The 26,291-nt window shown below is 41.6% G+C and overlaps 1 protein-coding gene across 7 annotated transcripts in view; it reads right to left on the reverse strand.

Moving 5' to 3' along the window:
• The window catches only part of fynb (FYN proto-oncogene, Src family tyrosine kinase b), an 83,200-nt gene that overhangs the window by 51,933 nt on the left and 4,976 nt on the right, over positions 1-26,291 (reverse strand). For 3 of the 7 annotated variants that reach the window (XM_008285623.1, XM_008285620.1, XM_008285622.1), the window contains exon 2: positions 10,035-10,104. The exons of 2 other annotated variants lie outside the window; for them this stretch is intronic. The gene's annotated coding sequence lies outside the window, so the exon portion shown is untranslated. Of the gene's footprint in view, positions 1-6,121; positions 6,493-10,034; positions 10,105-26,291 lie in introns of all 7 variants that reach the window. 2 more of the 7 variants (XM_008285624.1, XM_008285621.1) reach the window with 2 other exon arrangements.

The raw sequence follows: 26,291 nt of genomic DNA on the forward strand, positions 1-26,291 counted from the left end.
ATATGGCACAATGCTTTACAGTGGATAAAGAAGATAAAACAAAAAGACAGATGAAGAAAAAGCAAAACAGCTGAGCGAGACCACAACAAAATAGCAGGATGAACAGCAGCAGTGCATGTCACATCATATGACAGTTTTGCATTTTCAAGAACTAAACTCATGACAGTCAGTAGTAGTTCAGTGAAGACGTGATTGAATCCAGCTTCTGAAACGCTTGCTGCTCTTCGGTGAAGAGAACAGGTAGCTGCGGTGATGCTAATAGAAGGTGGGCAGAAATGTTTGGAAATGAAGTTGGAAATGCTAACTGGAGAGTCAGTGTGTTGTTGTGTTGTTGCAGAGCTGACTCACATGGACGCTGTGTGTGTGAACAAGCAGCAACCCACCGTTGGCCGTGTGTAAGCAAATCGCTCAGGAAGTGGCCGCTGGCGTGCTGCTCAGAACACAACAAAACGTGAGGGTTTAATTGAGATTTATTTAAGCTGAATTGTATTTCGTGTAACCGAGCTTTGTGGGTTTTGCTTTCCTTTCTGTCCAAAGTTTAATTCTATTGTTGCAACAGCGCAGCCGGGAAAAAAAAAAAAAAAGACGTCTGTAAAAGCTGACTACATTCACTGCACTACAGCTTTTATGACAGCATTTAATATTAGATTTGGACACGGAGCAGGTTCCAGAGGATTTCCTGCCCAGATTTATTTTGCAACGCGATGCCACACGGCAGTAACGGCGCCTCATTACTTCTCTTCATGTCCACACATGATCAGAACGGCTGGTTTTCAACTTGAGTGTTTTTTTCTGTCGCCCCTATAGACCACATTCTAATGAATCCTCGTGCTTTCAAACAGTTTGCTGAACATACGGGGGCCGGTTTTGTTTAAATAGGCGAGAGATCTATGTGTCCACCTCTGGGAATTTCTCTGCATCAATTTAGCATGTAAATGACTTTATGAGACATGTAAAGCAAACAAACAAACTCAGGCGTCAGGTAACAATTTAAAATACAACCTAACATAATGCAGTAAGGCTCCCAGGGATTCTGCATTGCTTTCAAATACAGTTTTACCTTTAGATCGACTTTTCTCATTTAATATTATCCCCTGCTGAGTCAACACACATAAAGGCATGATTTACTCCCCTGTCCGCTTTTGTGTTTTTTTCTTTGGGGCAGTAACCTTGTTAATTGAGCATGTGGCGCCTTTTCACGTTAGTAACGCTCACGTTGAACACTTTCTGCACGCTTAAAACACACCACACATAACCTATCTGTGTTTTGGGATCAGAAATGCACGTGTTCTAAATATTGAAGGGGACATATCCCCTGTGTGTTCCTTGAACTCTACACTGCCTGTTTAACATGATTCTGAATGGGCTGAAAGACTGCAGCAGAATTTTCACTGCTTATATTTAGGTCGCTAAATGTTAATGGCACAGTATAATGATGTTTCTAGATTAGATTTTTTTGGGGTGTTTTTAGTTCTATCTGTCGTGTGATAGATAGGAACGGGTACTAAATCACTGTTGTTGGTATTGAATTTGATTTGTAATAAACATGTCCTTTATTCTGCAAATTTGACATCACTAAATTTAGCCAAAGTCTTTAAAGTTACATCGCAATTTAGAAATGTGGCTTCTTTTGCTAAATGAAAAAAAAGAGGTTTTGTGGAGGGGAAAAAAAAGTCGACTTTTGAAAATCTTCTAATGGAGACTAGAGGATTAGAGTTTTTAATGTCATCTGTGTTACGGTCAGTGCTGTGTTCAAACTCCAGTCAGGCCAGTGTTTGAACAGTTTAACATGACTATTAACAGACAGGATGAGGTTCAAGCGTCCTCTGCAGGTCCTCCTCCTCCTCCTCCTCCTCCTCCACCACCCTTCAGCAGCTGTAAATCAGCTGAGCAGCGGGCCTCTCCCAGCAGTCAAAACACAGTGGTTAAAGTAGCACTAATTCCTGCGGGGCTGCTCATTAAGCTGCTGGCTTAAGTCCCCGGGGACCCGAGGGACATATGGCCGCAGCCCAAACAGCCGCCCTTATCCCCGCCCCCATTATAATTAAAAGCACGTCACTGCTAAACCTCCAACATGTGGAGCGCTGATGGACACTGTGGGCGATTATTGACAGGCCCGAATACAGGAAGCCGGAGCAACATTCAGAGCGTCCCGAGTGAGGAAACCGGTACGTAACACATAATGACAAAGCCTAGCAGGAATACTTTGAGGGTCAATGTGGTGAATTCAGATAACTGCAGCTCTGTGAAGTGATCTCAGTGCCCCATGAGAGTTATATAGGTTTCTGCAACAGAAGTTTTCTTTGTGGGATCGATGGTCTTCTTGCCTGGGTGGGTTCAGATTAGGCTAATTTGCAAAGCAGAAAATGTTTCCGTGTGAGGTTTTCAGCCCTGCCGCGGCAGAGTGAAAAACTCCATTGTTGGACCCCTGTGAGGATGTGTCCATAATAAGCCCATCCGAGTGTGAAGGAAGGCCTGGTACACCCAGAGCGGTGACAATATACCTGTCACAGCGCTCAGCGGGCTGGGCAGTAAGTCTAAAGCTTGTCAGAGAGGAGTTACAGCTGCTGTTGTTCAGGACCGTCTGACTCCCCACCCCGACTTTTTTGTAAAAAATCGGCCAATAAAAAAAATCTGTGTTCTATTCTGGCCATATGGTGGCCTCGTCATCTGCATGCATACACACAGGCAGCTCACCTAATGTCTTATTTCTGTGATTTTCTGCTATGTTAGCAACATGCAGTGGAGATTAGCAAGAGAGCAATGATCATACTGTGACATAGAATACACTCACACCTTAAACCTCACAAAGACACACAGGAAATACAGTGAAGACAACAAGTGCTTAACAGGTCCGACACTTGTCATTAGCATGCACTGGCAGATGTGTGGAGGAGATGGCTCTTTAGCAAGTTGGCGAAACAGTGACACAGGATGAGGTTATGGTACTGCACCATCTGCACAGTAGCATCAATCACACACACAGACATATACACAACCACCCATCCTGTAAGCAGCACAACAACACACTGCAGCCAACTCGCACCCACAGCAGCCAGCTGTCGACGCACCGAGCAGAGACAGTTCACAAGCTCGAAACTTCCCCCCAGTCAAACAAACAAGACAAATCAGTTTAAACAGACGACACGCTTCATAAACATTACGGTCCCAGCCTGAGCCAAGCTTCTGGCCTGCTGCACGTGGCCCTCCGCCCACCCGGCCGACCGCTGTCACAGCCGGCGCTGGACGGGGCTTTAAGTGGGAAAATGGGTTTCAGACATCCTTCCACTTCTACTCATATGAAAGAGAGGGCGAAACATCAAAAGAGGTGTCCGCAGAGGTGCAGATTAAAGCCAGTTGGAACAGGTTGTCACGTGTCCCAGAGGGGTTTTCTGGAGCTAAATAGGCCTTTGTAAGGTGCAAGCGTGATTGGTACAGTAAAAGCAGCGGGTCTCTGTCGCCTTATGGGACAGAAATCTACGCATTTTCCAATTATTTCTGACTATCTGATGAACAAAAACGTCTGTTATGCTTGAGTAAATGAAACATTTATCAAAACAGATAAAGAAATATGTCTGAATATTTTTTATTCTCTATTTATATTATTTCTGGTGCTGCTGGGAAAAAACATGTCGTCCCACCTTATCTATTGCTTTTTGCTCCTCTGGATTCTCTTGTTTTGCTTGAAAAAAATAAAATAAATGTAAGCAGTAGAAGAGCAGAGACCTAGAATAGATATAATTCTTGCTGTGCAGACAGCTACTGGAAAGCAAACCTGCATTTTTTGGAGCTATTTTGCTGTTTGGGTGTATATTTTTATCTCCTACCACACTGTTGTTGTTGAGTCGTTCACTGACAATAGACCAGAATGAAATACAGCAACAACATGATTCTCTGCTGACATGGATAACCAACTGAAAGCAGCAGGCCCGTTCACAGGGAAGTGCATTTTGGGAAATGTAGGAAAAAGAACCGGTGCATTATAACAAGATGTAGATGCTTTCACTCAGGCAACAAGGGTTCATGGAAGGGTTTAGAGCTGTGTCGCCTTTATTATTGATTAACGTGAAGGGACTAACTACAGAGAAGAAAGAAGAAAAAAAAACCAAGAATTAGACTTGTTTCCATTATCTCTTTGAAGTGAATAAAGTTGTTTTTGTGGGGTCAGAAGGTGACGTGTACACATGCCTGTAACCAGCAGAGTAGTAGAAGCCTGCAACAATACCAGAACGTGAAAAAACCTCGAAGAAGAAGAAACTAATCTTTGGCGAAATATGAGAAAAAAACTGATAAAAGTCTTCAGGAACCATTTTCAATCAAGCAAGTTAATTATCCTTTCATGTAAGCTGGTCAGGTTTCTTCCTGTCCAGAGGTGAAGACAACGAAAAAAGCAAAAACAGCTGATCAGTCACCTGAGTTAGATCTCAACATTTACTAAGAAAGTCCAAAATCAGCTCAAGCAATTGTTAAAAGTTCTGTGAAACTGAAGCTTTTTTTTTCTTTTTTTGTTGTTGTTTACAACTAGAAAAGTTTTAGGGTTGATGCTACGTCCTCCTTTCAGGACTCTGCTCAACTTCATATTAAAATAAAACTGCTTTAAATTGTGAATTGTAGTGTTCATTCCTTGGTAGTAGGAAGAGTAGGGAATCGCACAACATGTTATGAGAAGTTTTCCCCTAGACTTGGCTCATAACATTGTTTCTGCTATTTCCATTAATCATCTAATGTCAGGCTTCAAACTGCACTTAAAATATGTTATAGAAACATGACTATTGATAATCACATTGTCTGCTGTAAAAGAAAGTGGCACCAAATGGAGTGAAATGTTTATCAAAGCTTTCAAAAGCCCAAAGTTACATCTTCAAACAGCTCATTTAGTCAGAGCAACAGACCAGAACCAAAAGAGAACAAATAAATGATCGAATACCAACTCAGAAAACCAATCAATATTTCTACGTTGGAAGCTCAAAAAACTGCTTAAAATTGAGTTTCATGATTAGTATAAACCCAAAGTCAACTAACCAAACCCAAAAAGAACAAAAAATGATCACAAAGATGACAAAAACCAAATAATCTAATGTGTAATGAAAATAACTAACACATTGCTTCAGCACCAGAATCGTTTTTCGAAGAGGTTCACAGACTTCTATGACAAGCAGCATTAAAGCTGTTCCAAAGCGTTCAAGGTGGACTTACAACTCAGTTAAAGTTAGCCGGTACGTCAACAAATCATCTGGAGTTTTCCTCCTTCACTGTGCCTATGTGAGCAATCCCTGAATAATAAATAAATCCTTGCATTAACAGACACAATCGGGCACACATTCTGCAGTACATAAGATGTCACAGATGGATGTGATTTCTGAGACAGATCCCAGCGATGACTGCAGATCCAGAGCACCACAGCAGCACTGATGTTCCTCAGAGCTGATGTTTCTCAGCGGGGCAGAGCACTGCCGTTAATTCGCTGACGTCTCCGCTTTCTCAAACCTCGACAGCGTAGTGACGCCGGCAACGAGACGCTCTGATGTGAATGGATGTGACGGTCAAGACAGAGCGTTTTATATAAGTAGGATACTTAATGGCCATCAGTTGGCCGAAGGAAGACTGGCGGTGCGTTCCTGTTGAGCAGAATCCGCCGCCGATGTGTCACGCTGAGGCCACTTTAAAACTGGGTAACAAGCGCAGAGCCGGCACGCAGCAGAGAACATCCGGTGTGTTCTGTGCTTCACTTTGCAGCCCGAATCCTGAACAGATCACTTAATTAGGCAGAGGAAGCGGATGAAAAATGCCACCAGATGTGTCAATATAATGGAGTGAGGCTTAACAAGGTTCATTAGCGGCAACACTTCTACCCACGGACTGCATCTCCTTACCATCAGGCAAACTGGGAACCACAATGGAGCCACAGTCTGAGGGCAACGCTGACATTTCACTGAATAGCTGCACAGCCCACACTGGCAGAGTCATTATCGTGGAGGTAACAAGCTGGGAGGAGGAGAGGGCGAGCAGTCGGCTCTGGAGCTCTGGAGGCTAAAGGCGAATACAAGTGTGTGTTTGTGTCGTGGCTGCGAATGATTCTAGCAATGAATATCAATGTCTGGGATAATGTGAGGATAATTACCACTGTGCTGTTTAGCTCTTCTTTCTGCGTGGAAGAGGGTTAGAGTGGAAGCATGAAAACATGATTGGAATCGGTGACTCATTTTCTCTTTCTCACCAGCCTACAATACCACCCACCCAGCACACACACACACACACACACACACACACACACACATCAGTTCCACAGTCCCACAGTACGGGTGCTCTTGATGTGCTACAGTTGCAGCTCTGCGGAGCTTCTTCTGACGCCCGCCACGCCGCCGTACCGTAGCTCGCCTTCCATTTCACACACACGGAGAAAGCTCTTCCGAAAAGGGCTGAGTCACACGGCAAACTGTGACTGCGCTCTGCGATGAGCCCGAGCTCCGTCGCCGAAGCCACCGTAGGAAACTGGAGCACACATAATAAAGGAGCTATTAGTGCAGCGATGACTGAGCCTGCATAATGAATACATTCGCTGTGAATGTCGGATGCTCAGCTGACTTCAGTTTCCTGGAAGAATTCCCTTGTTCAGCTTGTTTCCACTAACCCATTGATGAAATCTACCCCAAAAACTTTCCTCTCTATTTATAACTATTTGTTGGTTGCTCTGCTGGGGTTTTTATTTTTTATTTTTTTACATTGCATCTCCTCTGTCAGCAGGTTGTTTCACATTGTTGGAACCTCTGAGGGTGAAGTTAAGGAGTTAAACACCCCTGACCTGTATAGACACCGACATTTCTTTGACTTTCAAACAGGTTGTAAAACAAGTGGAGCTAACAAGCAGCTCCTGTGTAGAACAGAAGGTTCTTGACTTCACAGAAATTGTCCAGGAAACTAAAAATATGATGAGGATGGATTGCCAGCTGTTTGCCAGGAGCAGACGTTGTGCTTCACTTCTAGTGTTGTTTTTTTATTCAGCAGATATTTCCAGTCTTTGGACCTCAACTGAAGGGATGAACGACAATTTTCCAAAAAAATATTTCCTCTTTCTGGTATTTTCTTTCGTTTTTTTCCCCTTTAATCATCTGCTGACTTCCTCAAATTTATCCTCCAAAAACCGCTGCAGTATAAGACGTTCGGTTCGGCCGTGAACCGAATAATTACTGTCGAATTAGCTCATGCTATCTAATACCGCAGCATTCTAACCTCTGGATCCACTGGAGCTATTAAACTGTGTAAAACATGAAAACAAAGTGAGTCTTGACAGTTTCTAATGTTAAAAAAATGTGACTGCATGCAAAAAACTGCACAGCCAACTCCAACTGTCGATTGAAATGAATCAGAAACATGATGCACTTGTCTAATAACATTTTTAATTTTCTTTATATTTGCTGGTCGGCTTTGGAAGACTGACATTTGAGCACTTTTATTTTACAGTAGAAATCATGAGCACTAATCATTTTCAAGATAGATGACCAAAATGTTATATTCTGCGTTCCTTTTGTCTGCTCTGCTAAAAGCATACAGAAATATATATATTTTAGGTTGTCAAAGCAGGCATCACAGTCTGGCAAAGTATAAGGTAAATGCCCTCCAGCTCAGTGCTGTTAAGTAGGTGTTCAGCCTAAGGCAACTACGGTAAAACTTCAGATCAGATTGTGGTTAAATCAGAAAAGTCTTTGCAAAAATTACAGCGGAGATCAAAGTGAGAATAAAAAGTCGGTTATGCTGCTTTCTGGCACTGAGGGCTCTTCTCATTTCTCTACTTCGCGTCACCTCGTCTCCCGACAGTCCTGTGTGACCCAGAAATCCATCTCAGCTTGATATCGTGGATCTCAAATCCTAAAATGCATCTTGAGAATAAAGGAGCCAGAGGAGCTATGAGCGAGGTTGCAAGGGCGAATATACAAAACATGGTGGGACCAGGACTCAAATGCAACTGTTTCTTTGTAGGCTTATCAGAAGTTGTATTAGTTATTCATCCCCACAAACTGCAAGCAATTTCTGGGCGACTTTTAGTCACAGTGGCTTCGCTTTTTACTAAAATTTGAAGTTCTGCACCTTTATGTAAACGGCACAAATACGAAATCTAACGAAATTCTAATGCCATAAACATAAAAGAGAAAAAACTACAGTTACATTCATTTAATTACTGATTTAAGAAAAAATAAAAAACTGGCAGTCAACATACATTTTCCAAGCGCCCACAGGTGTCACCAGTACTGGAAAAACATGGTGAGTCGACATACTACAGACATTTCACTACTAGCATTTTGAATTTGTTTCCATATTTGCTGTGTGTAAACTCATCTTGTAGTTCAATTCAGCTCAAAAGTACCTTAATTTCTGTCACTAATAGCTTCGAAGTTGTGTTCAAAAGCGCAGAATTTTATTTATTTATTTATTTTTAACAGAATTTGGTATAAACAGCTTATTTGTGATTAGTTTGTTAAATAAGTCAAGTAGACTAAGGTGATTCTGACAAAATATCACAACTTTAGGCTTAGGTTTGGACATTTCTTTTTCTATGAGATATTGTATCACACATGATTAGTTCAAGGACTGTCAGAAATCCCACAACTCTGTCGTTTCTACCTCTGATGAATGTTACAGCAGGCCTTCGAAATTTGTCGGTAGGGTTTGGGGTTTCAGACGGTTAATCTGGTGCTCTATCAGTTAAATAAGATGATCAAATGCATGACCACACTTCCTGCCCCAGACTATTTGTGTGGTGGTATCTGTAAAGCACATCGCATACAAATATTTGCTCATCTGACAGAGGTCATAAAATACAACAGTAGGGCTTTAAACTAGTGAATGGACAGATGATCCAGATGTGCTGCACACACATTTGAATTGATGTTACTTTAAAAGGATGGCTACAAAACAAGGCTGTCTCATTTTGTTAAATACCTGCACTCCTCATCTCTCCTCCTCACCTCCTCTGCTTTTGTCTCAAGTAGGAGGAAAGGAATCGAGGATGTACAAACTGAGAACTGAGATGAGAGGTTTGTCAGACATGATAGTCGCTCACTTCTGACTGCTTTCTTACAATCCATGTGTGGTGCCAAAGTCTCTTTTGATGCAGCACCGTGCTCAAACATTTCTTGGACTTGACATGCATCTCGGACTTGTGAATAGCTCCGGTCTCCAGCGGCCTGCCCGTGATGCTCTGCTCTGACTCAAGGAGGCAAAGACACACGCTGCTGCCGGCTGTCGATAACTAATCTGACATCGCTGCCATTCGTGTTCCTCTCTGACCTCGCAAGCACGCTAACGCTCAGATTAGGAAATGGCTGTAACATCTTTCATCTGCTGCGATTTTAGCCCGGAAATATGTTGCATGGGATAAGGAAAAACACACACACACACATGGCTGAGGAAAGGATTGCAGCGTAACCTCACATTAACTCCCGCGGGAATGTTATGTGTTGACCTTACTGCTGCACTGCGGATTAAAGATGGCAGCAGGAAAAAAAAAAAACAACAAAAAAAAACCAGAGGGCTGGGTCATAAAGGAATACACCACTTTCGCTTTTAGCTGGTTGCATCTGCTCACCTGTGGGTCAAACTTGCAACAACAACAATAGCAGCAGTGCACCACTCGTGCGAGAAGAGGTGCACAGGTGACCGTTTCATTTCATAAAGCGCAGAGCAGAGCATGCAGTCTAAGCGAATGCACCACAGGTATGTGTATGTACTCGGGACAGCAGGTTGGCCTCTGGCAAACAATCTCAGCTAGTTGTGTGCGTCTGTGCGTGGTTTAACGTATGTGTGTGTGCTCGCTCCACCATCCCCATGACCCACATCCGTTTAAAGACAAGGAAAATCCTCCAGAATGAGCGCGTTTTGCAGTCCAGCCATCTGCTGTCAGTAGCTACACGAGGTTACTCTCATATGGCGCGTGGGAGTAAACACGCCCGAGTTCATCTACAAGTGTGTTTTGTGTGAGGTTACAAATGCGTGCGAGAGCGTGTGTGCAAGTCTGGTGGAGTTTGAAAGAGTCATACCTCTGGTTTTTCAGCGTATCAGGATCTTTATTTCCTCCACATTGCTTTGTGCGCCGCCAAAACAGAGGCCCTGCGGGGACACAGAGACGCTCAATTATTCATTGTCGCATTCAATAAAACATGGATATCAACTGCATGTGCGAGTCGCCGTCATTCACGCTTCTTTGCGAAAATGGGTCTTGTGAAGTTTATTTGACTTTTTTTTTCCAGAATGCTTTGGGAGGGCATCAAGAGACTGTCAGCCTCAGAGTCTATTAGTGCAGCTGTTTTAACCTGTTATCGCTGTGAGAAAAAACCGAAACAATGTGAAGAGAAGGACAAAAAAAGTCTCACCTGACTGACACAGAAACATGTCGGTGCTGTGACCGTAATATTTCAACTAGTAAACAAGAGAGCTGCCAGCTTTAATGAAAAGCCAGTGTGATGGCCTCATTTCACTGCTCTGGAGGGGTTTTTTTTTTTTTCTGCCTCTCCAGCAGGTGGATTTTGGAAATCCATTCATTCACTTTTCCAGGTGTGAACAAGACGATGCTATTAAATGTAGGGCATCACAGGCAGCTTGGAAAAAAATAAATAAAAAATCCTCAGTGCCATCTGGCAGTGGACTTCATGTACAGAAGCACAAATAAAGGCTGCTTGCTCTACAGGCAAAAAGCAAAAACTGCAATATATCCACTTTGTCAAAATACGTTTTTAAATAATCAGAATGTTGCTGCTTTCAGTTTTAGTATTTAGCAGATGCACTCGTTTGTGGAAGCCAGTAAGCAGTAAAAATGCTCGGATATGTCACAATAACATCAATAAATGATATTAAATAATTAAATTTGAGTATAAAAAGACATGTAAATTAAATCCCCCAACCAATAAATGAAATAAACACACGAAAACTATATTTACTCTCTTTCTTCTGTGGGTCTTTTAACAGCTCATTTCATTTTCACTTTACTATTTTTTGATCTTGGCACACATTTAATCATGTTTCTATCTGTAGATTTTTCCCTGGAATGATAATGACAGGCACCGACAGCCACCCTGGCTCAGTCAACATCCAATTTGCAGTTATAGTTTTGACTAGTCGCATAAACTTTTAGCCTGTTGTCAGTTCTGAGTCTCCAAACTCACAAAACGGATTCTCTGAACAGTGAAGAAACTAGAAGTAACACCTAGCAGGTGTATACTTCCGCCAACCGGGGTTAGGGTTAGGTTGCTGTTTACATCCATGTCAATCCAGACTTATATATGTAGAAGACGTTTAATAGGTGGGTACCGAAATATGGTCACAATTTCTTCTTCTGTTTGTAAGTTATGGCATTGAATAATAGTTAGAAAAGTGTTTAGACGTCACAGAGAAGTTGACTGTCCACCTGTTGGATATAAAATGTCACTGCTTCATATTTTTGTATGAAGTTTTGCAATAATCAGAGAATTAATTCTTGAGTTATGGCCATGTTTAGTGAGGTCAAAGTGACTTCTGACGAACAAATTCTTATCAGTCCATCCTCGAGTCCAGAAATTCCCACCAGGCGTTCCTGATGTATCTCACTTACGAGAATGAGATGGATGTGACATCAGATTAACGTTTGACCACCAAAATCTAATCCAACTAAAAACTTCTGCAAGGTTTGAAGAAAACCCCTCAAGGTGTTTTAGAGATATTGCATTCTTGAGAAAGGGACGTATAGACATACAGACAACCTTAAATCATAAAGCCCCCTCAGTAGTGAGAACCAAACCATAAACAGTGATGGGAGATGTATTCAGAAAGCAAGAGTACCGCTACATCAGTGGTAAAATATTCCATTTTAAGCAGGTTCAAGTCCTGCATCCTACCTACAGATAAGTAAAGACATATTCTCTAAAATATTACACGTTAAAGCACTTGTACTGCAGGAAAATGGCCCTTGTGAGACAGCGAAGAGATGCACCGAGTGTGTAAGCAGCCTTTTTCTGCCTTATTATAAACACAGACGAGTGGTTTAGCCCCATTATGTGACCCTTTAAAGTGACAAGGACAAACTCTGAGGGCCAACGGGATGGCTAATGGGAGAGGGAAGAAGAAAACATGTTTTTGTTATACACATTTACATAAGTTCTTGGAATTCTCTCTCATCCTAGCTGTTTTTGTGAAATAATGAATAATTTGACCTATTCATGCCCTCAAACACATATTTAAATCAGCCCACCTGAGAAGTTTGGAGAGGAGGCAATGGTTACATTTGCATCCAAATTTAGTGCAAATTTGAACAGAATTGGTACATAATCCCCTATAGACATCCAAAAACTAGGAGTTGAATTAATACTCAAGTCGGGTGCAATAAAACCACTGCAGAAGACGTGGATCCGAAGAGGTGACAGAACCCAATGCAATAGAAGTATGGTCCTCCTGTTTGGTTCATGTATGTGATTTTATGTTTTCATTCAAGACGACTTTTCTTTTCTTCTGTGAAAGCTAGGATGACATTTAAGTCACATTTCTATTTCACTTTGTCACACTTGTTTTTTATTGATACACCGATTTACTTTGTGAAGAGATTTGCAACAGTGCGTTTCCACACATCGAGTTTGTGCACAAAAAAGTGCATAAAAACATGTGGATGGGAATGCACATCTGTAACACAGTCAGAGCCTCCGACCATGTTTGTAAGCGATTACAAGCAAAACCAGTCGGAGCCACTGGTTAAACCCTTTAACGTTCACTCACTTGTTTTTACGAGAAAATACGAGACGTTTGAAGATAAAAGCAGCGTGCACCACAAAGTGATTCAACAAGTATGTACCACTATTGATGACTAAAAAGATAATTAAGTACTGTTTTGCTGTGTACTCGCTCCAGCATTGGACTCACTGCACTTTCAAATAAGGCCTCGTGATTAAAAATGGGCTGATGTGGCTCAAAATACAGCAGCAGAATTCACATTCAGCGTATATTTGGTGCATAAATTGAACATAAGCATAGCTGGATAAGTGTGGATGTGTTGTGTAAAGAAGCAAAATACTTGTTTTGTTTTTGCACTTAAATACAGTATGGCACAACTGCTTTCCAGCTCTGGGAAGTTAAAAAAAAAGGTTAACAATTCTATTATGTCCAAACGCACCCGCTCTGAAATAAAAAGAGCTGGGATTCTGTTTCAACTATTTTAGCATTCAGCTGATGCTCTCGTTGCTTTTATTAACTTCTACCACAGAATAAGATCTTTGTAAACCTCCAAACTATGCGCAAAAAAACTGCAGGGAACAAAAGTGCAGAACCAAACCGTAGAGGGCATTTCTGAAGCTCTACATGGTAACTTTTATTTACAAGATAAATGTCCACCAGCGTGGATAAACTTTACAGTGGCTGCCAGCTCTGTGACTGACAGCAGAATTACACAGTGGAGTCATTGTGTGGCAGGAGGGTCGAGGTTAACTGCATGGCGCGCCTCCTAACTGCCCTTTATTTACAAAAGACGCGCTGTCACTGCTGCCAGATATGTTAGAACCCATTAGCTGCTGATTTGACTTTAAAGCTCAGCCCTGCTAATCTAATTTAATCTGTCTCTGCGGCTCCGCTGATTGCTGGAGCAGAGCGGTAATGACGCTGCAAGTGCACGCCGGCTTTGCCGATGTGATGCAACTGTTTGTTCTGCAACAGCAGACGCCCACACGGAAAGCTGCTACTGCTGCTACTGCTGCTGGCGAGTTGTGTTTGTGGGGGTCTCTTACATGAACATTTCCTGTTATTGGTTGAACGAGGCCTCCACAGACCGACTGGTTTATCTGACAAAAGCGAGATCAATAAATGTAAAGTAGGGCATGATGGGAAACAACCTGAAGGCTATGCATCAGTTTGTGTGTGCAGCTTTTATGTTGTGTATCAAAACGTAGACGACGAGACTGTAACAGCACTGTAAACACTTTGAACAGTCTTGTTATTAAATGTTATTTAACAGATTTTCATATCAGATAATATCTAGTAAAACAGGAAAAAAATATTAATTTACATGTTAACTGCAATAATAAAAAAAAAAAAACAGTCTAAACTGTAAATAATGTCCACGTCAAAAATCAGTGTTTTTACAGTGTGTGACCAAATAATGTACTGTATTTAAAATAGACTAAAATATAATTATTTGTGAAGATATTTGCCTGAACAATTCTGTATGTATGTATAATTTATCAAACTGTGATTTTACAGATTTTCCATCTTTGGTTAAATTACAGATAAAATCCAGTAAAATTACAGAAAATAATGTTAATTTATATGTTTAGCAAAATGATCAAAACTATAAATATTGTCAACATAAAAAAAAACTATTTTTATAGTGATTTTTTCCTTTTATAATGTGTGACCATAAAATTACAGTTTGATCATATTTAAAACAGATATACCAAAATTTTACAGATAATTATTTTATACAATATTTGAAAAAATACTACCTAAATTATTCCTAAAAAAAAAACAAAAAAACAAAGTTAACTGAAATTCATAGATATTCCGTGTCTCTTTGCAGACACAGAACAAACAAAGTTAAAAGAAGAGACAGAGAGAAAATTAGAAATGAGGACAACAGGATGCGAACAGATGTGGTTTGGCATTCTTCCTTTCTGGTGAAGTCTGCAGTGTTCTGTTTTCATTTTCATCAATGACATCTCACACACCTGTGGATGCGACTCGGTAGAAAACGACCCAAGCGACTGAAAAAAGTACAGAAATGAAAATGAAGTGAGCTCTTACTATAGCATACAGTACTCAGTGTTCAACCAGAAACAGAACTGCTTTTTCAGTTGCAGGTTACGAGGCTTCTATTTTGGAGATCTGTACATAAGAGCAGCGAGGGAGTCTCAAAATACTCCAGCTGACCTCAGTGTGTGAGTGAAACATGTGATTTAAGTCTTCTTTACCAGCAGAAAATTGCCATTTGGCTGCCCCACACGTCTGCGCTCACTCCTCCTTCCTCTCCGCCCCGTAGTCCGAGGCCGTCATGGCGACAGGCTCCCAGCAGGCTTTGCCGAGAGCGTGTGAAGCCTCAGAGAAAGAGAGCTGACTCTCTCTTTTCAAGCAGCAGCCCCCTTCCATAAAACATAATGGCAGCGGGGCTGCAGGGGTAAAGTCATTCAGCCACTCGGAGCCTTCACATGACCGGCTGAGACACAACGGGCCCAGTCATTCTGCTCTGCGGCTGCTCGGATAGCGAGGCAGATGAATGGGCGACTGGAGTGTCCGGAGATGCAGCAGGTTCCAGAGAGAGCGGACCGGATTCAGTGTGCTGAGCCGCCACTGAGGACCAGCAGGCAGGAAGGCAAACGCTGCGTGGATTGTGCTGTGCAGCCAGAGTTCAAGCAGACAAATCAAGCTTTGAGCTTACTTTTTCACACTTTCATTTCTCTCTGTTTGCCTCAGTGTAGTCTCATATACAGGCGGGTTACACACTAAAAGGAAAACCTGAACCCTTGACCCCTACAGTGAGGAGCTCTGGTGGCTCTGTTATGCTGTAGCGGGACATTTGTCTGGCACTGTTTGGGTCCACTTGTTCCCTTAAACGGAAGGGTCACTGCAGATCAATACAGAGTTGCTCTGAGTGATCACCTTTATTCTGATGGGAGCGGTCTCTTCCAGGTTGACAATAACTCCACAGGACACGGGGGGTCACTAACGGGTTCAATGAGTATGAAATGAATCATACATTGTGACCTTCACAGTTACCAGATTTCAATAAAACTATGTTGGCTGCACTCTGAATAGTTTTTATCCTTAAATTCACCATCAGCCATTATATTTCTATTAGAGCTCCTGTCACTGCCAGACCACCTCTGATACAAATACAGCACCTTCTATTACGGCTGCACAATATATCATTTGAGCATCAACACATCATCACATTGCACTTATTTGTAGCTTGATACAAACTAAACCTGCAGGGTTCTCATTTTCCATGACTAATGTGCAACAGAAGTCTGTCTGATATCATGTCATCTACTCTGATTTAAGGGTTCTTGTTCCCCCTTTTAACTTTATTTACAAGACACAGAGTTTGTTCACATGCAGACTCCACATGTGCACTGCAAAGGGAAAGAGGAACTGGAAAGAAAAGGAAGATTTGGTTTCAAAAAGAAACACAAATGTCAGTGTTATGGAAATATTTTGGCTACAGAAAGAATGATCAAAAAGGGGTCCTTTGTCGGCAGGGTTTTGCGATTGTTGCTGTCAAACGAGGCGACAAGACTAATTTGTTTGACCACTTAAATCAGCTCCACCAAGCTCTGTGTGATAAATGCAAAGCCAGATCTGAATGGCATCCAAAGCAAAAAAAAAAAAAAAGATGAACGTCTTTGCTGGTGTTACACCAGTGGAGAAAGCTTCCAAATGGTTCACACTCGAAAGAGACGGCAGATAGTCATTTTACAGCTTTTTTTAAATATATTTTTTTAATTTTCTGTGCAGAAAATATAAATCCATATCCCTAACAAAATCACCATACTCACTCAGAGTGCATATTTCTTTCCAAATTAAGTTCAATTAATCTGGTGAAAAATCATGTATTTCTTAATATCAAAATATCGCAGAAAAACAAAATTTCACTGTTTTCCACGATCATGCAGCCCTACATTCTATGATTAGTCAATAGCTTCCTTCTTTCCTTTTGACTCTTTGCTTTTTTTGTGATAAAAACACAACAACTATAGAAAAGCCATTTGGACAAGAACCAAAATATTTAGGGAAGCCAAATATGTTGACAGAACCTGGAGCCTACGTTACCCACAATGCAACTTGGCCGCTGACCATTAGGCTACCAATAGCGACTCCACACCACCATATTTTTTGTTTTGACTTTTCAAAAGCCCTTGAGGACATTTATCAGACCTCACACAGCTTCCCCTGAGGACACACGAGGACTTATACGGTCATATTTCAAACCAGTGCAGTAGTGCCCATAAAACTAGAGGACTTTCGAGATGTAGAATTTAAAAAAAAGAAAGAAGTCATCGGGGTTTTTGTTTTCTATTGTTGTGAAAAGCTCCTCCAGAACCACAAAAGACATCTAACAAGTGATTCCACTGCTGTAACACTCTGCAAGAGACATGAACTCATCTTGAAGTATAAAATCAGAGCAGTTCCCCTTTGATGCCAAAGCATGAACACATTAAATACTCTGTTCTTTAAAAGGACGACTTCACTAAAAACGTATCTACTTCAATTAAAATACTAGTTGTTGGGAGTTTTTGCATCGACTTCTGGGCCACCAATGGCGCCGCAAGAACCGCTGTGAATCCAGGCTTCATAAAAACAGCACACTACGAACTTAAAAAAAAAAAAAGCCACTGTTAAAGCCTTCAGTGAGTATTTGATGCTGAAAAATAAACCGAAAGTGGTAAACGAGTACAACAATTACTTGATAAACACAAGTTCATTTTTTTAAATATCCTCTTCAAATTTTTATGTGCTTTTTATGTATTTGACTCTCTTTTACCCCTTTTTCCATTTTACTCTTGTTTTATGCTTTTTTTTTTTTTTTTTTAGCCTTTTTCTTTAGCTCTTCTACCGTGTATCTGTTTTTTTTCGTTCCTCAAATGTGCTACGGCATTTTAATATGTTATTTGTACTAAGCTGTGTTTGTTGTATGGATTTATTTATATTCAGATACTGTCTTTAGTGTCTTTTGCTATGTTTAATTCTATTTCTCCATATTTTGCTAGTCAGGTCTTTTAAGAAAAAATTTAAAAATATTGTCTATGGTCTGTCAAACTACTGTCATTAAAAGGTGTTATATAAATGAAGCTATTATTACAATTACGACTAATGTATACACATTATAAAGTATTAAAATAGATTGTAGATCTCCAGGCCCAAGCTGTAATGATTAATCGATCAATCATTAAGTTGTCAACTATTAATATAGTTGGATATTATATATTTAAAGTCTACAATCTCTTATTCCAGCTTTTTAAACGGGAATATTTTCTGGTTTCTTCTCTCATCTATGGCAGCAAACTAATAATCTTTGGGTTAAGGATGTCAGTTTGGTCTTTGATTAGCAGTTTTTGTTTTGTTTTTTTTAACCATTTTCTGACATTTATGGACCAAACAACTCATCGATTAATCGAGAAATAATCAGCAGATTATTCAGCAGGGAAAACAAGTATTAGTTGCAGCTCTACTTGTGACTTCTCACAGGTCCACATACTTCCAAATGGATGCAGACTCGTTATATAGGTCTAATAATAAAGCAAACAGCAGCCTACTCTGTGTGTTTACTTTCATCCTGCTCTTTTCTTGATTCCTCCAACTCACTTCCTGGTAGAAGACAAGCGTTTGTGCAAGAGGAGAGAAAACGAGCAGAAAAAAAATTGACTGAGCAGGTCTGGAGAGGAAGCTTTCTCCCAGACATGCTCCCTCACTGAATAAGTCACAGAGCAACACTGCTAGCTGTATTCTTTGGGGGGGTCCCAGCCAAGGCGGAGGCACCCCTGCTGGGAAGTGAACCCAAGTCTCTGTAGCAGTAGGCGACTGCTTTCTCTCTGCCTTGTACAGTTTAACATAAAGCTCGCCGTCAGCCACCCACTTCTGGTTCATTTCAGGGCTAGTCTCTAAAGGGTAAGTAGGGCACTTTGCCATTTCAATAATAGCTGCATTTGCAAAGCTTACAGCTGCAGGCTACATCCTTTACGTGGATTTAGAGCAACCTTGCAGACTGTGTGGTGGCTCAGTAGTGATAACATAACCTGCTGCCTGTGGTTTTTGTTTTTTTTTCCTCTCCGACGCTGTCATGCAGTTCACGGTGAAGATATGACACGTTAAAACATCTCAGATGCTTCATTCTCATTCCCGTGAGCCCTGACAGATGTGATGCGTTGTGATTGACGGGTCAGGACCGCCAGTGGGCTGCCAGCTGAGAGGCTGACTGGCAGAAACCGCCGAGGAGTGGATTAAAATGGACAATTATCCTCCCTGCACATTAGGCCTCCTGTACTGTGTCGGTGCTGGCTTTCTGCATCTACTCCACATGACGGAGGGATTTGCCAGGTGATTAAAGCATTACAGAGGCAGAGAAAAAAAAAATGAGGGTGTTTTTTTTTTTTTTTTCAGATCAAGAGGAAACACTTCAGAAGCAGTGGACGGATTTTGTGCCTTCATAGGAAGAATTAACAGCTGATCTGATTCCCAGTGGGGCCTCCCTGGACAGACAGCGAGGGAAACCCCTTAGAGACTGGCACGAGAAGTGGAGGATGTAGAGGAAATGTCACTTTGTGGTATCATCCGTGTGACTGCATAGCACATTCTGTTCATGGATAAAGTAACCAAGTAGGCCACAAAATGTAATACATTAATAAGAAACACAGACTTGCAGGTGCAGATATGGTTAATAGGGGATTTATTTGAATTTTTTTTTTTTAAATTAAATGTGCCAAAGAAATCCAGTAATCCAACTTCAACTCCCGCTGCAGTTTATTTCATCTGAGTGGAGTGAAATATTTAAAGGCCGGGCTCTGTTTTGAAACGTGAGCGCCCCCAGAATGAGGCCCTCCTGAGATCTGAGGACTGTGGATTTTGTGCCATCATGTCTTTGGTGATTGTGAAGGCGACACATCACAGCCAGTGTGGAGAGGAGGACTGATTACAGCAGCCAGCAGCTCTTTCACTGCATTCATATAGCATGTGAGTACTATACTGAGACCCACATGGTAAAAAGAAATCAAACCCAACAAGGGGTCTAGGATCCCCTGAGGAGTCAGAGAATAAATCTAAAGGACCACAAGAGGATTACAAAACAAACATCTTCTGCTAAGCTAACATTTGACTGTTCAGAAACCACTTCCCATGACTGAACTATTTCACATACAACAAACTGACGAGAGTCAAGTGGTGTCTTTGTGGTAAGATGTTAACTAGTTTCCAGAAAACACTGCTGGAGTCAATAAACAATGACTGTATCCTTTTACCTTCCATATATATATAAAAATCTGTAAAATTGAGACGTCATTTTCTGGTGAAAAAATTACAGCAATTTTAAAGTTTCATCCTATTTCAACAACTCTTGCAGTCAACATGTCAGTGGTGCTCCATCACAAGGAAGATTCAACCTTTTAACTATGGCGGTGGTATCTTGGGATAAATTCAGAAGCATTCTACAGTTATGTCACTCTTCTAAATGAACATTTCATTACAAATAATTTAAAGCCTAATATAGTACATTTTTCCCAGGGCTTTCATTGGAAATATTAAAAATATCAGATTGTGGATGACTGCATGATAATGCGTAAGCCAAGCCTGATTATCATATATGTTCAAAGCTTTTGCTTCAGGGGTTGTTTAACATGTGCCAGAGCATCGTGAAGATAAAGCCCCGTGACTCTGCCAACACAGTTCTCTCTCCCTGAGCGATGTCACAGCCTTTTAACAGGGCCTGGTGAAGGCCCAGGTCCGGCCTGCCAGCATGTCGCTGGTGCCAGGGTGAGCAATCATCTCCTTTGTCAGCATCTTGCAGCTGCATCAGCAATGCAGAGAGACGATGCTGCACAGTTAAACAGAGAGCAGAGTGTAACACGGAGGGAGCAGACAGATCAGGAGACTGTACACTGCAGTGGAAATTGGCCGTAATAGAAGCTCTTGGCGAGAACACAGTTACTATCCGAGATAAGATGAAGGCTCAGAGGGAAGAGCTCCACACAAACGCTCACTCTTCTGCTGGGCTCTGAGTGGAAATCTGAGGGCATGAGGCAAAAATCAGAACGTCCGCATTGAAATTCATAGAAACCATAAAACATAATAGCTTCTTTGCAATGCAGATTTCCACAAGCAGCACAGGGAGGCTTTGTTGGGACAGAATCTAGCCTTTGTCACTCACACACATGACATTAGACACAGCAAGAGCAAGTTAATTATGTATGAAAACTCTCCAGGCCATTAACATACGTACAGAAAGCACTTTTGTTTGCCCCACAAAACACAAACACTTGTCACCAGTCAGCCTACCACTACGGTAAACATATCATTAATAAATAATACAGCGTGGCGACGTGCTTCACCCTACTCAGCCACCGTTTCAGCGCTGAACAACAACGCCCACGTGATTCCTACTTGCTCCTGGCAGCTTTAAGATGTTTACTGGAGACGCGCTGAGCTTTTGCAGATACAGACTGCACATGAAGCCCACGACCTCATCCAAAACATCACATGCTCCGCTGGTGAAATGCTCATCAGATCCCGGCAAAAATCATCAACTTACACATTCTCAGGTGAATAATTTGCACATCCCTGCACAATCTAAACATTTATATGACTTTTTATTACCTTTAAATTCATTGGATTTGCTACATTTGACTTGCAACGTGTGCTTTTGTTTCTTTTTCTCTTTCTACATGGTGATGTTTTTTAGCGGTGCATAAAAACACCAAGTCATATTTCTTGTACGTGAACTTGCCAAGAAAACTGATTCTAAATCCATTTTAACAATAATAAAAAAAAACTGTTAACAATTTCTATTGCAGAATGAAACAAAGACCCCACTATTAAACGGATTCACTACACATAATCAGTCTGACACATTGGATTTATTTAGACAGCTGTTTTCTAAGGAAACATCTACACAGTTGATGCAGACTGTCACTCCACCCACGCTTCTTTTTGCTTGTGCTTCAGTTAATGATTTAATGCTTTTACCAGAATACCTATTAGAGCTGGATGTGAATCTGGGTTTGAGTGTGGTACTCAACAGTTGACAAGTATGCTCGCATCATTTTATGTAATCACCTAACTGTTCCTTATGTTAGTTACTGATGAAAAACACGTACTCAAAGAGGGACTTCCTACAAACTACAGTCTCAACATTAAAGTCAAATGTTTTACAGGAAAGGCTTTGGTAGGTTGGCACTTACCACCACTGTGAAACAATTTCCTGAGAAAACATGGTCACAGATAAACTGATAGGTAACAAGAAACTGCAGAGCAAAAATAGAAGATATTGCAATATGAGTAATGGTTTCAGTGAGGATGGCTATTTTTGTAAAATGACAATGTCACCAAACAAGCACGTTCCTGTTGGATCTAAAGAATATGATTCATATAATGGTTGCTTCATCTAAAATGGTTGTGACACATTCTACCTTCATCCAAAAATTGCACCTCATGCAACTTGGATAATGGTACCTGTCATTATTATTTGTTTGGTTCTAGTAAAAACTACTGACATGTTCTACACCTGCACTCACTCCCTCCAGTATCTGCAATAAGGCAACATTAGCATCCGATTCATCTATCCGGCTCCATGCTGACAAAGATTCCTCTTTTTTTGTAAGGTTAAAGTGCTAGAAGTGTTTCTAAAGTGAGACTAACCAAATGCTGTCATGTGCTTTGCTCAGTTTGTTCAAAAAATGTCACTGAAGAAGGGTTTGCTTTTCTAACACTGCTGCAAAATACATGTGAAAACCCGCAGGCTGTGGCTGCTTTGGATGCTGGTCTTTTGAGGATACTGTCAGGAAAGAAAAGAGTGTGTTTGGGGGTTTTTTTTGTTTAAATTTCCACACCTGTTAGCTGCCCATTAATTTTGCCCATTAACTCTCCGTCTGCTTTAATTTTTGTCAAACCCGCACTATCAATGCAAAGCAGCTGTAAATGCAGATTTGGAAAGTCTGCATGCATAATCCTCAGTGAAATGACTGCAGAGTAAAAGGCAGCCTGGAAGGTGGGACATACTTCAAGAAATATCTAAATGCTACTGCATACTTTGTTAGTACTAATCTGAAGTCTGGGACAAAGTCTGAGGAAGCATAAAGCAGGGAGGCAGTTATCACTCTCTGGTACTCCCAGCTGCCTGGGATCTATGGCGAGCTGCTCAGCCGCCCGCATATGGCTGAAACCTGTTACAGGAACCTACCATCGCCGCTCCTCTGCTTCAGCAGCAGTATAAACTTTCGGGTTGGGTGGCGGCTGGCAGAATTAAAAGATTTCTGCTCGATTTATTCAGTGGTGAGGTTTTAAATATAGACCGAGGCGCTCCAGTGCACTGTTGAACTCCTGAATAAAGGCTAAATGGACTTGAGAGCTAAATGGAATTGGAGAGATTAAGAAAAAAAGCGAGGGAGATTAAAAATGGAAAATGTTGAGCAGGATATGAGAGGAAGCCGAGCTCGCTGGTGCTCTCGCGCCGTGCCTGCACTCCAGATGTAAATGAGCAACTGTGATTCTTTTCAGAGGAAATGAAGCCACACTCGACGGCCACTGACTGACTTTGCACATTTGGAGCACACCGTAAGCAAACACAAAGATGAGCTGTGGCAGGTGGAAGTGGAGGACTGATAAGGGGGTTTGTGCGTGGTGCGATCGGCGTGATAGGATCTGTGTTCGCCCAGCTCCTTGAAGCAAGACAAACAACTCCTGCTAATTGAATTCCTTTGAAGAAACACCCCTAAGACGGACATCTCCACGGGCCCCGTTTTGACAAGCTTTCATGCAAGTGTATCGCTTTCACACATCATTTCCTCCCCAGATATCGTTGCAACGGTGACCCAGTGGCGTACGCCTGGCTCGTAAACATTCCCATTTTTTTTAATGAAGCTGATGGATCGTGTAATGAGTGTCAAAAAAGTGAAGTCTAACCTCTGTTTTTAATTAGCAGAGAAGAAAACTAGCAGTTGAGATGGGGAGACGCTGGAGGGACCGCAGGCTAACAGAGGCGATCATATGATCAGAAGCTCTGCTCTCACATGTCAGCGTACGTCCCCACTGGCTCCGTCATAGCCTGCATTCATCCGTGGCTCAACATTTACTCATCTGTAACAATAACTTCATTTGAGCTTGCGAGTACGTCACGATTCAGCCACCAAAGCAGAGAATAAAAAGGCACAAAGAGTAAGAGAGAGAAGAGGGAGAGATTTCATCTCTCTCCACTGGAAGCGTGACACAAAGGACAGCATTGTTGTGGTGTCTTTCTGACCTCTGCGGTTTTGGCGTGACGCTGAAAGTGGAGGAGAGGCTGACTGTAACCCCCAACCCCGAACACAAGAGCCGGGCCCATCTGACCCACCGCAAGCTCCGTGTGACGACATCAAGTCCTGGGCTGAGCTTTAACGAGGAGGAGGTGGTTTTCTTCATCTATTCCTAATGACGTGGTGGGGTGGGGGTGGGGGGGGGATTGCATATAATCACTTGTGCAGACGTGATTTTACTTTGAGCTTACTGCACAGAAACAGGCAATAAAATGACATAAACCTCATATATACTCAGCAGCAACATTAAAACCACTGACAGGTGAACACCATGGATCATCTTGTTATCGTGCAATGTTCTGCTGGGAAACATCAAATCCTGGCATTCTTGTGACACTGACATGCACCACCCACCTAAACAATGCTGCAGACCAGCACACTTCTTGTGGCAAAGGCAATGCGGCACGCTACACTACTGAAACTGCTCAGGAAGAGCTTCAGGAATGGGACCAAGAGCCCAAGGTGCTAACCTAACATCTAAACTCGCCGCATCTCAACCTAATCAAGCATCGATTTGATGCCCCGAAACGAGCACGATCCACAGACTTCCCAACCTACAATCGAATCAAATCCACTCCTCAATGGGCCACTGCTGTTCTGGCAGCACAAGGGGGACCTATACAATGTTAGGCTGATGGTATTAATGTTGTGGCTGATTGGTATATATTGATTACTACTGACAATCAGAGTCAGATTCCTCATGAACTTCTGTTTCTGTCTTCAACTTGGCAAAAACACTTTGCAACCACTAAGTCCTGAGTAGTACTGATTAATTTTAAGGCTTCAACTAACTATTATTATCATAATGCACTAATCTGTAGAATTTTTATTTTGTTTGTTCCTTGAAAATGTCCAAGAAAATGGACAAATTCAGTGATCAACAGTCTACAGCCCAAAGACTCAACTGTAACATTATGGCCAAAATGATATATGTGATTTTTTCCCCCCTAGTGAATCTTTGATTCTAGGGACGACATACTTGTTGCTGCTTTCACTTCCATGTTGTGCTACATGCCTGCTAATACAGAAATGTTTCCATTGGAATAAGACTCAAACAAGCCAGATTCACAGCATCTCCTAGAAACAAGATATAAATAATAATAGAAGTTAAAATCACCAGATCTGCTTTCCCTTATATTTTGTATGACACAGTGGCACACTGTACAGCGTCGTTGTTATGGAAACAGTATCTTAGTTGATGATGCACAAGTTCATATTAGCGATATTATTCTTCTTAAGCTCTATATGCATTTATTGTACCACAAGGTGGTTAAACAAGTTAGTTGTGTTGCTTTACCGCATAGACACAAGCCCCATATTCTCTTCACGAATAAATTGTTCCTGCTTAGCATAACGTGCACGAAATCCAAAATAAAACACGGGGTAGCTTTTCACCTCCAGCTCCAGACCGTCTGCTGTCTCTTGTATATTACTCTTCTCCATCATCCATAAAATTTTTGCACAAGCAGCACGGCTCTCCAAAAGTGAAGTCAAAACATCTCAGCCGCTCCCTGGTGGCCGTCTGTTAGTTTAGGAAGGGCTTGATTTGATATGCAGCGGAGTTTTTGATGAGCACAGCACACATTTCAAAACGTCAATATCACAGTGGACCATGTTCATTTAATTGCATGAAGCCGAAATTGTTGTCAAGATTAATATTTGATTAATTTAGAAGCCCAACACAAAAATATCCAAACTACTATCATAGGGGACTAAGACAAGCAGTAAATAACCACTTGAGGAACCAGAACGAGGGAACAAAAAGTACAGCTGTACCATTTATTGGACAAGATTGAGGTACTAAAAGGTTGAAATTTTACGTTGAGATCAAGTTCAAAGAATCAGCAATTAATAATCTACGTCCTTTATGACGCAAATGAACTTTTGACAAACACAACAAACTAAAGGCGGCATTTTCCTCTGCTCTTTAAAAAAAAAAAAAAAAACTGAATTTACAGCCTTACTCTTTGTTTTCGAATTTCTCTGAAGTCAGCTGTTTAAGGCAAATTGCTTGCAGAATGTCTGTTTCCAGTCAGGAAAGTGAACAATTCTTCTGCAACAGAGATAAGAGGTTACATACAGCTGCAAAAGGAGGGAGGATTTAAGCTTTACCAAGGACGCTGCCACCGGCTCTCTGCTCTGGCGACTGCACAGACGCCCAAATCTGTTCAAAATGGCTCCAGCCACAGAGTGTACAGTGACAGACAGTGACCGAAGGGACATCAGGGCACGATGCAACCACAGCGAGCGCAATCCACACCTGCAACTTCCACGTAGCCGTTTGCTACCCCTTTC

This window comes from Stegastes partitus, unplaced genomic scaffold (assembly GCF_000690725.1).
Source record: "Stegastes partitus isolate 25-593 unplaced genomic scaffold, Stegastes_partitus-1.0.2 Scaffold411, whole genome shotgun sequence".
In the NCBI taxonomy this organism is placed as follows: Eukaryota; Metazoa; Chordata; class Actinopteri; family Pomacentridae; genus Stegastes; species Stegastes partitus.